The sequence below is a fragment of the Cynocephalus volans genome, chromosome 10 (genome assembly GCF_027409185.1).
Source record: "Cynocephalus volans isolate mCynVol1 chromosome 10, mCynVol1.pri, whole genome shotgun sequence".
Taxonomy (NCBI): Eukaryota; Metazoa; Chordata; class Mammalia; order Dermoptera; family Cynocephalidae; genus Cynocephalus; species Cynocephalus volans.
The window spans coordinates 44,567,161-44,581,372 of record NC_084469.1 but is presented as its reverse complement, the minus strand read 5'-3'; the positions used below and the strand labels follow the sequence as shown (position 1 = coordinate 44,581,372).

The following is a 14,212-nucleotide window of genomic DNA, read 5'->3' as shown; positions in this document are numbered from 1 at the left end:
ATGAAAAGACAAGTTGCAAACTGGGAGAAATATCTTCAAATAATAAGGGGTTTGTATCTAGAATACATAAAGAATTCTCAAAAGCTCAATAATGAGACAATAAAAAACCCAACTTTACAAAATGGATTTGGTAGTTGAATAATGGCCTCCCTAAAATGTAAACATCCTAATCCCAAGAACCTATGAATATGTTACCTTATACGGCAAAAGGGACTTTGAAGATGTGCCTAAGTTAAGAATCTTAAAATAAGAAGAGTATCCCGGATTAGCCAGGTGGGCCCAAAGTTAGGACAAGGATCCTAAAAAGATGGGAGAGAGAAGGGTCTGACAGGGTCAGAGAAGGAGCTATGATCATGGAAACAGAGATTAGAGTGATACACTAGCTGACTTTGAAGACAGGATACGGCCACAAGCCAAGGAGAGCAGGTGGCCTTTAAAGTCTGGAAAAGGCAAGGAAATAGATTCTTCCCTAGAGCTCCCGGAATGAATGCAATCCTACTGACACCTTTAAATTTTAGCCCCATGAAACGCATTTTGGACCTCTGACAGCCAGAACTATAAAATAATAAATGGGTGTTTCTTTTTTTAAGATGAAAAAGATTATTTCAATTTTTTACATGTACTAAACTGACACCTTTAACACATAATACACAACACAATATATTGGAGTGTTTTATAAAATGAGCAGAATTGTTAGAATGACACTCCAGTTTGCAATGCCCTGCAGCTGGGGTGATCCAGCAATAGAATGCCAGTTTAAATTTGAATGAGAGTAATAATAATTTTCATAAACGTGCAAACCTAACCAAGCCACCCCCTTTCCTGTCCTCCCTCCACACCCAGGCTCCACGGTCCACTCTCTACATTTCCTATTGCTGCTATAACAAGTCACCATGAACTTTGTGGCTTAAAACAATGCAAATTTGTTTTCTTACAGTTCTCAAGGTCAGAAATGGCGTGTGGCGCCTTCCCCTCCTCAGAGCCAGCGAGGCCAGCAGTCCTCATGTCGCTTCCCTCTGACCTCCTCCTCCACGTCCCCCTCTCACTCTTAAGAAGCCCTGTGATTATACTGGGCCCACCCAGATAATGAAAAACAATCTCCCCACTCACAGGTCAATTAATGAACAAACCTAATTCCTTTGCACTTTAATCCCCCTTTGCATGGGAGGCCACATAGTCACAGCTTCCAGGGATTAGGATGTGGACTTTGCTGGGTCCCCACTTTTCCACCTATCACACCCACATGCACTGATTTTTCAAGTGTCATTTGACTTGGATGACGAAATGGAAATTAGCATAGCCTGGGCATTGAACACAGTTGTCCTTATGGACACTGCTGGCTTTTCTTTTTAACAAAGTACAGATTAGTAAAACAAAACAACTGCGCCACGGGGATGGCAGAGGAGATGGGTTTACCCGGGTAGCAGAAGATTCTGGCCCCAAAGTCAGGTTGAAGCTCAGTTTGATAACTAAATGAGTAAGTAACACTTCAGAGTCTTCCTCCATTTGTCTGTCTTGACTCCTGTCAGACATTTTAATCCAGCCAGACCAGGGAAAGCCATTGAAGGACATGAACTTCCATCTGTAGAACATGAAAACCCAAGGACTTCAAATGTACGTAGTTTCCTAAACAGGTACAGTTTTGATGCAATGACTAAGCAAGAAAAGGTGAAAAAGAAAAGAGAATCTGGAGCATCTTTTTAAGTGTGTCAAAAAAAAATTATAGGAGGTCATTGTTTTAGGCTAAATTCCTGCATTAGGCCCCTATGTGTCTTTAGTTGTGTCTTGCAAATTTTTTATTTTTTAATTTTTTAATTTTTTTTAATTTTTTTTTTTCATTTTATTTTTCATTTATTTATTTATTTATTTTTTGTGTGTGTCGTTTTCATGACCGGCACTCAGCCAGTGAGTGCACCGGTCATTCCTATATAGGATCCGAACCTGCGGCGGGAGCGTCGCCGCGCTCCCAGCGCCGCACGCTACCGAGTGCGCCACAGGCTCGGCCCTTGCAAATTTTTTAAATGCTTTGTTTTCATTTTCATTCATTCCAATGCATTTTTTAAATTTCTCTCAAGGCATCCTCTTTTAACGCGTATTGTTTAGAGGTGTGTTATTCAGTTTCTAAATGTTTGGAAGGGGCTTCGGGTCAAGATGGTGGAATAGACAGTCCCCGGCATCACTCTCTCCCACAAATCAACCAATTTACAACTATAAAAAAGCAACAACAGCCAAGCTGGGGCCACTAGAGCTCAGGGGAAGAGGAGGAGAGACCTATGGAGTGCATGAAGGCAGGAGAAGCCACAATGAGAGAAAGAAAAAACCACTTTGACCATTTCACACCACAGCCACTTTAAGGCTGGAGCTGCTGAGTGCACGGAGCAGGAGTTGGCAATAGCCGCAGCTGTGCCCTTTGGATGCAGTTGCTTGGAGGCAGCAGGGGAGAAGAGGACCTTGGTGGCCCCCAGGCCAGCAAGACCACTAATAGGGTTCCTGTGGACCCACATAGGAGCAAGGAGGCACAACTGAAAAAAAGGAGCCACTCACAGGCTGGTGAGTCATCACAAAGGACTGGCACATTGCCTGTCCCACGGGAAGTGTTTGGAGCATGGGCGGTGGGGGAGATGGATCTACTGAGGGAACACTGGGGCACAACAAGGACACTTGACTGGCACCCCAATCAGTGTAGGACCACTCAGAGGAGACTGGTCTGGAATATAGAATTGCATGGGGTGCAGTTTGATGAAAAGTCTCAGGCCCAGATGAGAGTTTCTACACAACTCAGGTGCACCGGGTCTCTGGAGGGATGGAAGTACCTGTAAAGTCAGCCATTAAAACCTGAGCTGCACAAAAAGCCTTCCCTAGGGAATTAGCAGCAAAGCAGCAATTTAGCTAAACCACACAGCTCAAATACTGGTCCCCACAGGAAGTTCCCCTGTTTTAGAAGTAAGCAAAGGACAAAAAATTAGTTCTGGCTCAGGCATACTGCCAGTGCCTCGGGCCCTACCCAGGGACCTGAGGCATGGATCCAGGGACCAGACCCCCCTCCCACAACTGGGCACACTGCCAGCACCTCAGGGCCCACCCAGGGACCCAAATCATGGAGCCAGGGACCAGATCCTCCTCCCACAACCAGGCACACCACCAGCGCCAAGGAGCATGCCAAAAACATCACCTCCATGTGGGTGGCCCAACACAGCCACCACAATAACCATGGCTGCTGCAAAAGTAGATAGATGCCACAACAACCATGGAGATGGTCTTCCAGCCACTGGAGTGCATTGACACAAGGAGAGTCACCAGCAGAGACCAAAGAAAAGAAGAGGATCTCTCTCTCCACAAAGCCCATTCCAGAGTGACAGAAGCAGCATCTACTCTATGATAATATTGGGGGACCTGATCACATCCCTCAGCATTGGACAGATCATCTAGGCAACAAATCAACAGAGTAACCATTATTCTTTCAGAAGGAGAGAAGAAATCTAGGGTAATTAGAGGGGGAGGAGGGAGGGAGAGGGGGATGAGAAGAGATTGGATAGGAAGCATAAAGAATAAGTAAGATTTGTAACAATATATATGCTAGTAATATTGACTTGTTCAACATATGTCAACGTTGAACTCCAAAAATATGTATAATCAGTTATGATTCAATAAAAAAAAATTTTTTTTAATGAGTTAAGATTAAAAAAAAAATAAAAAATAAACGTTTGGAGATTTTCTTATTATTTTCCTGTTACTGATTTTTAGTTTGGTTCCACTGTAGTCAGAGAACACGCTTTGTATGACTTCAAGTCTTTGAAATTTGTTGAAGTTCATTTTATGGCCCAGGATAGGGTCTATCCTGGTATATGTTCCTTGGTCACTTGATACGTATGTGTGTTCTGCTGTTGTTGGATGGCGTGTTCTATAAATGTTGATTAGATCCTGTAGGTGGATGCTAGGGTTGAGTTCTATATCCTTGCTGTTTTCTGCCTGGGGCTTGTTTTAAAGTTTTGCTAAGGTAGATGTAGGGTAGCCTTCACTCCTGGGGTGTCACCTCTCCCCCAGGGTGACAGAGATGCAAAGGATTACTCAGAGCCCTTTTCTTCAGAGCAATGAGAGGCCCAGAAGGGGTTAATTCCAGGAGATGACTTCTTCAAACAAGAAGAATTCCTGGGAAATAACCCCAAACTAGGTTTTCTCTTGGTTTTTATTGTCCAGGCAAAAAGTTACAGAAAAGAAAATAGGTGGTTAATCAGTCATAATGAAAACATAAACAAACTGGCTACATGACAATTTTCATTAAAGCAGGTGCAACTTAAAAATAGTTTAAGCAATTTACCATCAAAGGAGTCATTACACTAAGCTATGTGACGTACAAAAGAACCAATAAGATAATCATTATGGCAACACTTAGTTCCCTAGGAAACGTAGAGAAACAGTTGAAAGTGAAATGTGGAACCAACCACTAATTGGCAGAGTAGGCTTGAAGATTTTAACTCACATATTTTTCCCATCATTAGGTTTAGATGCACCAAAGACATCTGCTCTTAGAGCAAGCACTTTTGCTGTGTTACAATTTTCATATCCACACCAGAGACTTTTTAGTCCTGTGAAAGTTTTCTGTCTTTTCCCTAGCTTAGCATTTCTATGTGTAATACCAAAAGGTTAGGCTATTCCTAAGCTACAAGGCTTTGGCCTTGCTAAAACTACAGTGCTCTAGGACTGGCACATAGCTCACTTGGGAGAGTGTGGTGCTGATACACCAAGGCCACGGGTTTGGATCCCATATAGAGATGGCCGGTTGGCTCACTGGGTGAGCGTGGTGCTGACAACACCAAGCCAAGGGTTAGGATCCCCTTACCAGTCATCTTTAAAAAAAAAAAAACTACAGGGCTGTGGCCCCACTATGCTACAGCCTATACTAAAGGGCTTTGGCCCTTCTAAAACTAAGGACTGTGGTCCTATTAATCTACAGCCTGATCTAAGGACTGTGGTCCTACTAATCTAAGGGCTCTGGCCCTACTAGGCTAAAGATTAAGGCCCGGTGAAATACATGTGCTTTATTAATGTTAGTACCCTCCACACTGTAGTTTATTTATTTTATTCTACTTAAAAACATAATTACTTTATTGATTTCTTACGATCAAACAGTGCCAACTAGCATTACTTCCACTCATGCATCATTAAAAACAAAGGCAATTATTTGGTATTTTCAAATGATGCATTATAAAATAAACAAAGTTATAACTTAAAATGCACTCTGATTAATTATGTAAACTAGTAATTTTTTTAAACAAAGCACAACTAATAATTTGGTTCCTTTCTTCATAAAATGGAAATTTAAATATTTCTCCTGATAGTCTTGCAGTTATTGTTACGTTATGAGCAGTGCCAAGTGTGGCACATGCAGTTTCATCTAGAAAGGCGTGTATCTTACACACTTTATTTAAACAAACAAAATGTGCATTAAAAAAATGCATAGTCAATGTGTGATAGAAAGCTTGTTTCAAATACAAGGCAGCCCCTCAGCCTACCATATTATTTAGATTTTGCATTATTATTTATGGCATTATAGATTAATTACACATAACATACTTTTATACATCTTAACCCTGAAGATAAGAAAAATAATTGTTGTTTGAAAAAATTGTTCTAGTTAGCCATTTCGTTCGTTATCAGGAGAAAGTGAATCTCTAAGAGTTTAGTGTCTGCCAAGTCGGAATCATTAGCTTGAGTCAGAATCAGATATACAACATATTTCACAGTGACTGTTTCCCACATCCTAGCAATGCCTCTTCTCTCACAGTACTCCAGATGATGAAACATTTCTGGGATTACCCTTGTATGTGGCTTTCTCTATTTTTTTCCCCCTGGATTAACTGTATTACTATATTATTTCCTCTTCTCATCTCTTCTATAGGTTTTCATTTTAATTATTCAAAAGTCCTTTCAGAATATCCTCAGCGAGCTCTATAAGGGGAAGTTCTGGAGATGGAAAATCCAAGAGAGGAATATTGGGTATTAGAATGTTCCTGCCTTTCCTGGTATTTGCTGCAAACTTCTGCCAGGTTGAAGAGGCTGTAGCAGTTTCTGAACGTGGTGGCAAGTTCCATAACCCTGACTTTTCTAAAAAATCAGCATCTATACCCAGCACCTTTTCTACGGGGCCTTTTAGAAGTCTGGTCTTTTCAGGCTTTAGTAGTTTATTTTCTTTCCTGAATCTTCCATTCTCAGCCACACGCCTCCTCAAATTCACCATCTTGGTTGCCTGCTCCTCTGTAATTGTTTTATCATCTTTTGGAGCTTTCCTTCCAATACATGGCTCTGTTGGCTCACTCTTTTGCTGAAGTAAGACTAGTAGTGTATCTGGATCCCTGTCAAAGACACCCTGGACTTGAGGCAAGTGATTCTCTGTGGAAGGGCTGTACTTCCAAGAAAGGGGACCTGGGCCTCTGCGTCCTCAGCAGAGGGTGTGTGAGATGCCTGGAGGTGGGAGCTCCATGCCCATCCGTGTCCTGCTGGGCTTCCTTCCTGGTGCTTTGCCGCTGCCACCTCTCCTGGATGACGAGGAGCTGCTGCATGTGGCTCTCCCTCTGCAATTCCAATGATAAATGAACTTGCTCAGACTGCCTCGGCTTCATGGCTTGCAGAAAGATATGCCGCAGCCTTTTTGCAACAAGAAATAGGCTCTTGGTGTTTCCCCGCAGCTAATATACGGTCTGCTCGGCTGCTCTGTTAATGAGCCAGGGTGAGGGGCCTTCCATTCCCTCCACAGACCCTGGAGTAAGTGGCAGCCTGAGGAAGGGGAGCCAGCACTGGGTGCCCAGGGGACTGAGGGTCACTGCCAAGGCGCGCCCCTCTAGGGTCTCCACTGCACATCCCGGCCATCGCTGACCAATCTGCAGAGATGGGAGGTCTTCCTGCCACCGCGGGGGGATGCTGAGAATGTCTGAGCTTATAATTCTCTGGTTGTTCTATGTCCAAGTTGGTGGAGTTTTAGAAGACACACACACACAGTTGCACATGTTAAGTTTTGCACATATTAAGGAAAAACTCAGAGGAACTCCACACAGATTTCTAAAGCTCCTTCCTTTCTGGAACGATGTCCCACACTCCTAGCTGCCACAGACTTCCCAGCCCTGGTGTCCACCTTCTCGTCTTACTGAGACCACCAGGCTCTGGGTCACCCCCGTCCCTGCACCCCGGTCCCTCTCCAAGCATCAAGCCAGGGTGGTCCTAAGATTCACCTAGTTTGTTTGCTTTGCTCATAAGTCCTAGTCCTCTGCTGCTTCTTGTCTGGTGTCTGAGCACTGTGATCTTATACGTTTTGTCCAGTTTCCTAGCTGTCTATCAATGTAGATTAAGTCCGGTCCTTTCTACTATATCATGAGTAGAAACAGGTATCTATTATTTTATTTATTTATTTTTTCTCTTTGGCAGCTGGCTAGTATGGAATCTGAACCCTTGACCTTGGTGTTATAACACTGCACTCTACCTAACCAAGCAAGCTAACTGGCCAGCCACATATTTTTAATACCTGAGAAAAATACTTTTACATGGTAATGTCGACCAAAATTAAGGCAGAAATAATTCTGTAAAGTTTAACTGGGAGTCAAATGTGAGGATGGACCCGGGAAACACCATCCAATAGTCAGAGAAGTGCTCCAAAGTTTATCACAAATAGCAAAGGCTTTGTAGACAGAAAAGGCTGCAGAAAGCAGAAACAAAGAACAAAAAACAGATTGGTCATTTCTTTCTCCTTTTTTTTTTTTAGTTAAAGATCTCAATTAGCTTTATTGGGTTGTTGGTCATTTCAAAGCTACTTTCCTTGGAAGGTGGGGACAGGGAGATAGAATAGTGGGAAAATGTCTGATTAGTTAACACCAGGTTACTTCAGGAACTTCATCATCATACCTATTGATGATTTAACTTGGCCTGCTCAGGGGAATTGGCAGTCATTGCTTTCTCCTGACTTCTTGGAAGGTCAGACCACAGCCTAACTGACATGGAACTCAGCAGGGGTGGCTCCATTTTGGTTTTCTTAGTCTGGTCTGTTGGGGCCTAGTGCAGGAACTTAGTCCAAAACAATGGCTTCTGATGTTTTTTATTTAACAGTAACCTGGGGCAGTAATAACAGTGGAGTTTTAAGTTTCTCTTTAAGTTTTGCTGAATAGTGAAAAGACAAAGAGGAAGCCTGGGTCTACGAAACAATGGATAGAAAGCCCATTATGCTCTCACGATTGCCTCCCGCTATGGTTCATCCAGCCCCAACCCAGGATTTGACTCTACTTCTCTTCCCACACATGTGACACTTAGCCAAGGTGACAGACTTGGTCTTGGGAGTGGATGAGCTGGTCTGGGGACAGTGCGTAAAAAGAGAACAAAGACTGTATATGGAGTCTGGGAAGCCCCAAAGCCCAAGGGAAGAAAGAGGAAGAGCCAGAGGAGACCAGAGTGCACTTGACGAGGGCTCGGATGGGTCAAGTGACTTATTTAAGGCCACACAGTGCGTTCGTTTCTGTTGCTTGTACATACCTTTGTGCTAAAATCAAGTCTGATATTGAGCTGGTCTGCACTGGTTTGGCCATTTTTGTTTCTAGCTGCTGTCTAATCTGGCCTCTTCTAATTGGTTAGCACCCACTCCATTCAAGTGGTTAAATATTTAGAATATCACTCCTGGGCAGGATAATATTTTGGTCTATTTACTGATGTGTATTCCCCCCATCCAAAATCTGCTGCCACTTCTATTCCCCTTCCCCCACTACAGCCTCAGGAAAGAGATGACAGAGCAGAAGGCAGAGAGACAGGGCTGACAACACCAAGGTCCAGGGTTTGATCTGTTACCAGCCACACACACACACACACACACACACACACACACACACACACACACACACACACACACACTCACTCACACACAAAAGAAAGCAAAGAGAAAGGTGTTGATTCTTGATTTTTTAGCCATCTGGAAACCTCTTCACAGAGCAGAAGGCTTGTGAGAAAAAGGTTTTGAGTTGCAAAAGTGGAGGCACTTGTGCTTACAAAGGCCTTTGCCCTGAAAAGATTTGGGGCAGAGAGAATATCTGGTGAGTCAGAGCTGATTTCCCATCCCACCGAAGCCTCTGAAATGAGAGAAATCTCTAGACTGGAAGAAGAAGAGGGGGCGAGGGGGATAAATTACTCATAGGGGTAGGTTTGAGCTCCTGAGAAGGGGTCTGTTTCTTGCTGCTCTGAGTGGCTGACAGGCATGTGGGATAAATAGAAACCCCAGATGGGTTTGGACAATATGGGAGTGGAGAGGACCTGACCTTGGGAAAGGGCAGGACCCAGGGTTCTCTGTGTCAAGCCTGTGAATTGGAAACAGTCACGTGGCCTGACACAGTGCAGTAGAAATCTTCTTAACCTGGAGACTGACACTGAGAGGGTAGGCACAGAAGACTTCCCCAACACCCATAACTAAGCATAACTAAGACAGGGTGCACTACAAAGCAGAAGAGGCTAGGAGGTGGAACGGTCCACATTAGCGGACGGGTGACAAGACCACAGGAACCACAGATGCACCATGGATGCTAATGTGCATAGAAGTTGACGCAGAGGCCCCTCACCCCAGTCTATGCCTTGGTACCACTTGACCCTTGGAACTTAGATGCAACACCAGGAATAGTGGGGGAAGACCACAACTTTGCTGAGCGCAAGCACAAGATGCTTGTCAAAATAAGGGCTTAAAATTAAGTTCAGGTACAGGAAAAAAGTAAAGCTATATTTCTTGTACACTTGAATTTGGTTTTTGAGATTCATACCCACTACACTCCCATCTCTAATATTCAGACCATCTTTCTTCTGAATCTGCTCCATGTCATGCTAAGCTCCTGGCATCATCTGTCATACAGCATGTGGACACCACTCTAGCTTCAGAAACAAAGAGACCTAAATTTGAATCTGGGCTCCATCACACTAGCTATGTGGTTATGGGTTGTTCTAGTCTCAATTTCCTCATCTGTAAATGAAGATAATGATATATCTTCTTTGGAAAATAAAATGAGAAACAAAATCTTCTCCCAATCAGAAGTCCTCTTCACAGGGCCGGCCGGTGGCTTACTTGGGAGAGCGCGGTGCTGATAACACCGAGGCCGTAGGTTCGGATCCTAGGCTCGTCCGCCAACTGGCTGAGCGTGGTGCTGACAACACAGAGCCAAGGGTTGAGACCCCCTTACCGGTCATCTTTAAAAAAAAAAAAAAAAAAAAAAAAGAACTCCTCTTCACAAAGGTAATAAAAAAAGAAAACACTTTTATTATTATTATTATTTATTTATTTATTTATTTATTTAAAGATGACTGGTAAGGGGATCTCAACCCTTGGCTTGGTGTTGTCAGCACCACGCTCAGCCAGTGAGTAAACCAGCCATCCCTATATAGGATCCGAACCCGTGGCCTTGGTGTTATCAGCACCACACTCTACCGAGTGAGCCACGGGCCGGCCTAGCACTTTTATTATTGAATTAGCATTACGCAAGAAAGTTGATACCCATCACAGGTAATCTTCTGAGAGATTGCAGAGACAGAAAGAAATCTTACCCTCTTACATAGCCAAGCAGATACAACACAGAACGCACATATTTTCCATGATTAACAATAATTAGCCCTGAAGTAGGAGGACTTGACAGTACCATTTGTCACACATAGTTCTTCCTAACTACCTGGTAATTGGGGTGAACATCTGTGTTAGCTATTTGGCTATATTTGAAGGAAAAACAAACTTCTCATATTCTTATGAAAGATAATTTTACAACTTCGAAGTTAGACTTCACAATCCCACAGAAACTGGGAGACATGTGTGCTATCTTCCTGATGTTTACATTTCAGGCCCTTGAGAAAGATATTCCCAGGACCAAAGGCCCACAAAGTCTTCAAAAGTATTGACACACATTTCAAAGAGAGAAAAAAGTACTTAATAATGACAAGTTTTCTAATGTAAATGCTCAAAGAAAAAGGAGGAGAGGGAAATCTCTTATTTTCAACTGGGAAAATTAAACCTCTTATGTTTAATTTGTGTTTGTCCTTACAATCTACCTCCAGCTTGATGCTCTAAATTCCAGAAATCCACAGGTGGTGTGGTGGGAGAGGGTGTCACTGGCAGAAAAGCTATTTGACAACAAAATCCTAAGTACTGTAGCTATGTGACTGATGGAAATAACAGTGCTTCCTTTCCAACTTCTGAAGGATCCCTACTCTCAGTCTTTCCTTAGACTTTTCTGAATCAGTTTTGAATCCATGTATGAACTGTTGCACTAGCCACTTTTGTTATGACATTTTTTAAATTGCTGGATATTGTTAGAGGGGCACAAAGTGCTGAGGACTGAAAGATTAAGAGCCCATCCTCTACATGGGGAAGATGACACTCGAAGGCAATTTACCCAAGATCACACTATGAGGGAGAGCAGGGCCGTGAACCTGGGCTCTTTCCCTATATTGGGAAGTCCCTTGGTTTTTATAATTCTTAACAACAGCTACTATTCACTGAGTCCTTATTACGTGCCAGGCGCAAAGCTCAGTGCTTCAGATATATTTATCCCAATAACATATAAACATATGTTATTTGGAGGATAAACATATGTTTATTCCCAATAGCCCAGTCAGGCAGATATAATTGTCTCCAGCTCTGTAATAACAAACACGAAACCCCAAAAGCGAAGTGACTGGTCTAGGGCTCCATATCTACAAAGTAACAGTGCTTTGTTTCGAACCCACGTTTGTCGTATTTAAACAACCGCTGTGCTGACCGGAAGTAGGACCATGGAAAAATTAAATATGAATCACAAGGCTCACCCATAATCCCACTGCCCAAGCGGGAGTTAAACCGGGAAGGAGCTCTGCCAGGGCAGCTCAAGGTCACCAGTCCCGGTCTCTAGGTGAGCGGGTGCACCACGTGGCTTCTCCCCGGCCCGCGCGGAGCCAGCCCCGCCCACCGCCCCGCCGCAGCCAATAGCGCCGGCGAGCTTGGGGGCGTGGCCATGCGTGGTCGCGCGCTCTGATTGGGCGCCTCCGGGGGCGGGCCCAGGCCGGGGCGGTGCGCTCCGTGCGCTCTGCTGGAGCTGGAACCCCGGCGCGCCAAGTTCACGGTACTGGGCTGGCGCGGCGGTTCATGTGGCGGGCGCGCGGCCGGATGCGAGTCGGCGGGTAAGTGTGTCGGCGGGTCTCGGGGTCCGGTGGGACCGAGATGTCTCTAAGCACGCGTGGGGCCCGCGTTCCCGTAGGTGGGCAGCGTCGGGTCCGGGGGCGCCCCGGAGTCCTCGCCGTCCCGCCGTGCTTTCCCGCGCCTCTGTGAGGCGGGAATCGCGGGAGGCGGGCGCTCGGCCGGAACCGGGGCCGGGCGGCGGCCAGCGCTGCGCCCAGTGCCTGCGCACATTCGGTGTAGCCGGGCGGTGGCCTGCGGCCTCTGGCACAGATGGTCGGGCTTATTGGGGATGTAAGTGGCCGCTTTCTCCCGAGCGCTTTTCTGCATTTTACAGATGAGGAAGGTGAGGCTCGGAGAATCGGAATCGAACCCGATTCTTGGAGCCTGCGCCTCCAACCGCTAAGTGCACGGTCTCTGCTTTTGGCGCGTGCTGCCAGGTTATGAGGGGGAGCGGCTGCGCCCGCTCTCAGCAATGTGCCATCTGTTGCCTCCAGTTCAAGGAGGCAAACGTCGCACTGTAGGGTTCTTGGCCCGGTTCCTATACTTCGAGGTTCTGGAAGTTAAGTAACCTTTGGTCAGCTCAGGCCAGCACAGATGCGTGCCTTTAATCAGGCAGTTGCTTAACCGGAAACACCAGCTTAAATTCTTATAAAATCTCATTTTAAATTTCTTTCTTGAGTTAATGTGCAACGGAAAAGGCTTTGGAACTAAAGGTAAACCAGAGTTCAGAGTTCAGATTCTGACTCTTATTATCATATGACCTCAGACAGGTGGAGAACCCCAAATCTGTGTGATCCCTGTGCTGGCCAGTTGCCAAAAAAGAAAAGAAAAGATCTCTGTGAGACAGAAGGCATTCAACAAGGTAGTTCCCTTAATAGACCCCTGGCTGGATCCACTTCTGTGACAAAGGCCCCCGGGTAAGATTTGGAGTAATGGGGACTGCCTTGCAAGTGACTTTATTAGGTCTCTTACTAGGTCTTACTAGGTCTCTTTCCGTGGGGTTGTGAGGATCTTGGCACACCTGAGCAACAGTTTCTCTGCAGAAATATCCAACACTCTAAAGACAGTGATGCTGCAGTGAGCTCTGTTGGGCTGGGTGACCAGCAGGTGTTACTGAATGCTAATGAAGATGTCCCTAAGATCCCCAGGTTTATTTATTTATTTTTTATTTTTTGTGGCTGGCTGGTGCAGGGATCTGAACCCATGCTCTTGATGTCATAAGGCTGCACTCTAACCAACCGAGCTAACCGGCCAGCCCCTCAGGTTTCTTTAATAACGATAATCACTAAACTTTTTTTTTTTTTTTTTTTGAGTACTTTGTGCCTGGCACTGTTCTGAATGCTTTACCCCTGATGTCACAGCCAGCTTCAGAACTGTCATTATCCCTATGTTAGATGTGAGGCAACTGACACACAGAGATGTCAGGAACCGGGGTCACTCAGTAGTAAGTGGCAGAGCGAGATTAGAACTCACCACCCTTCCTGTAATGAGCTTCAGCATGCACATCCTCAGGTGTGGCCCTTCGCTGTTGGGAAGTGGGAGAACTGGAGGTGTCCAGCCTGTGAGAACTGCTCTTTTACATAAGGAAATTTGGACTTCTCCGATTGGATTTCTCTAGTTGTTTTAGTTTCAAATTTCACAGATGGGTTAAGAAACAGCTTAAGACCAGAGTTTCTAGAAAACAGAAACTTGTAAAATATATAATGTCAAGGTCAAAATCTGTTTTCCTGTCTTTGCACTTATCCTTGGGGCCTTTGGATCTCATCTCCTGTGACTCTGCTTTCTTCCCCAGTTCAGCCACATGAGCCTGATTTCTGTCCCTTGGCAAGACAACTCCCTCCTATCTTAGGGCTTTGCACTTGGTGTTTGCTCTGCCCCCAGATCTTATATGCTTGGCTCCTTTCCACCGTTCAGATTTCAGCTCAGGCACTTTCCATGGCCCAGTCTAAAGTAAAAATAGCCCCCCACCCATTTATTGTCCTCATAGCAGTCAACACCACCTGAAATGATCTCGTTTGTACTTGTTCACTTGTTTATAATTTGTTTTTCTTAAGAGCA

General features: G+C 44.8%; 1 protein-coding gene and 1 pseudogene across 2 annotated transcripts in view; one reads left to right on the top strand and one right to left on the bottom strand.

The window, feature by feature from the left end:
* Positions 1–5,908: 5,908 nt before the first annotated feature.
* LOC134389639 (nuclear receptor-binding factor 2-like) lies at positions 5,909–6,729 on the bottom strand (annotated as a pseudogene).
* Positions 6,730–12,045: 5,316 nt separating this feature from the next.
* The window catches only part of SHMT1 (serine hydroxymethyltransferase 1), a 35,887-nt gene continuing 33,720 nt past the window's right edge, over positions 12,046–14,212 (top strand). The window contains exon 1 of one of the 2 annotated variants that reach the window (XM_063113260.1): positions 12,046–12,156. The gene's annotated coding sequence lies outside the window, so the exon portion shown is untranslated. The remainder of the gene's footprint in view (positions 12,157–14,212) is intronic. The other variant, XM_063113261.1, reaches the window with a different exon arrangement.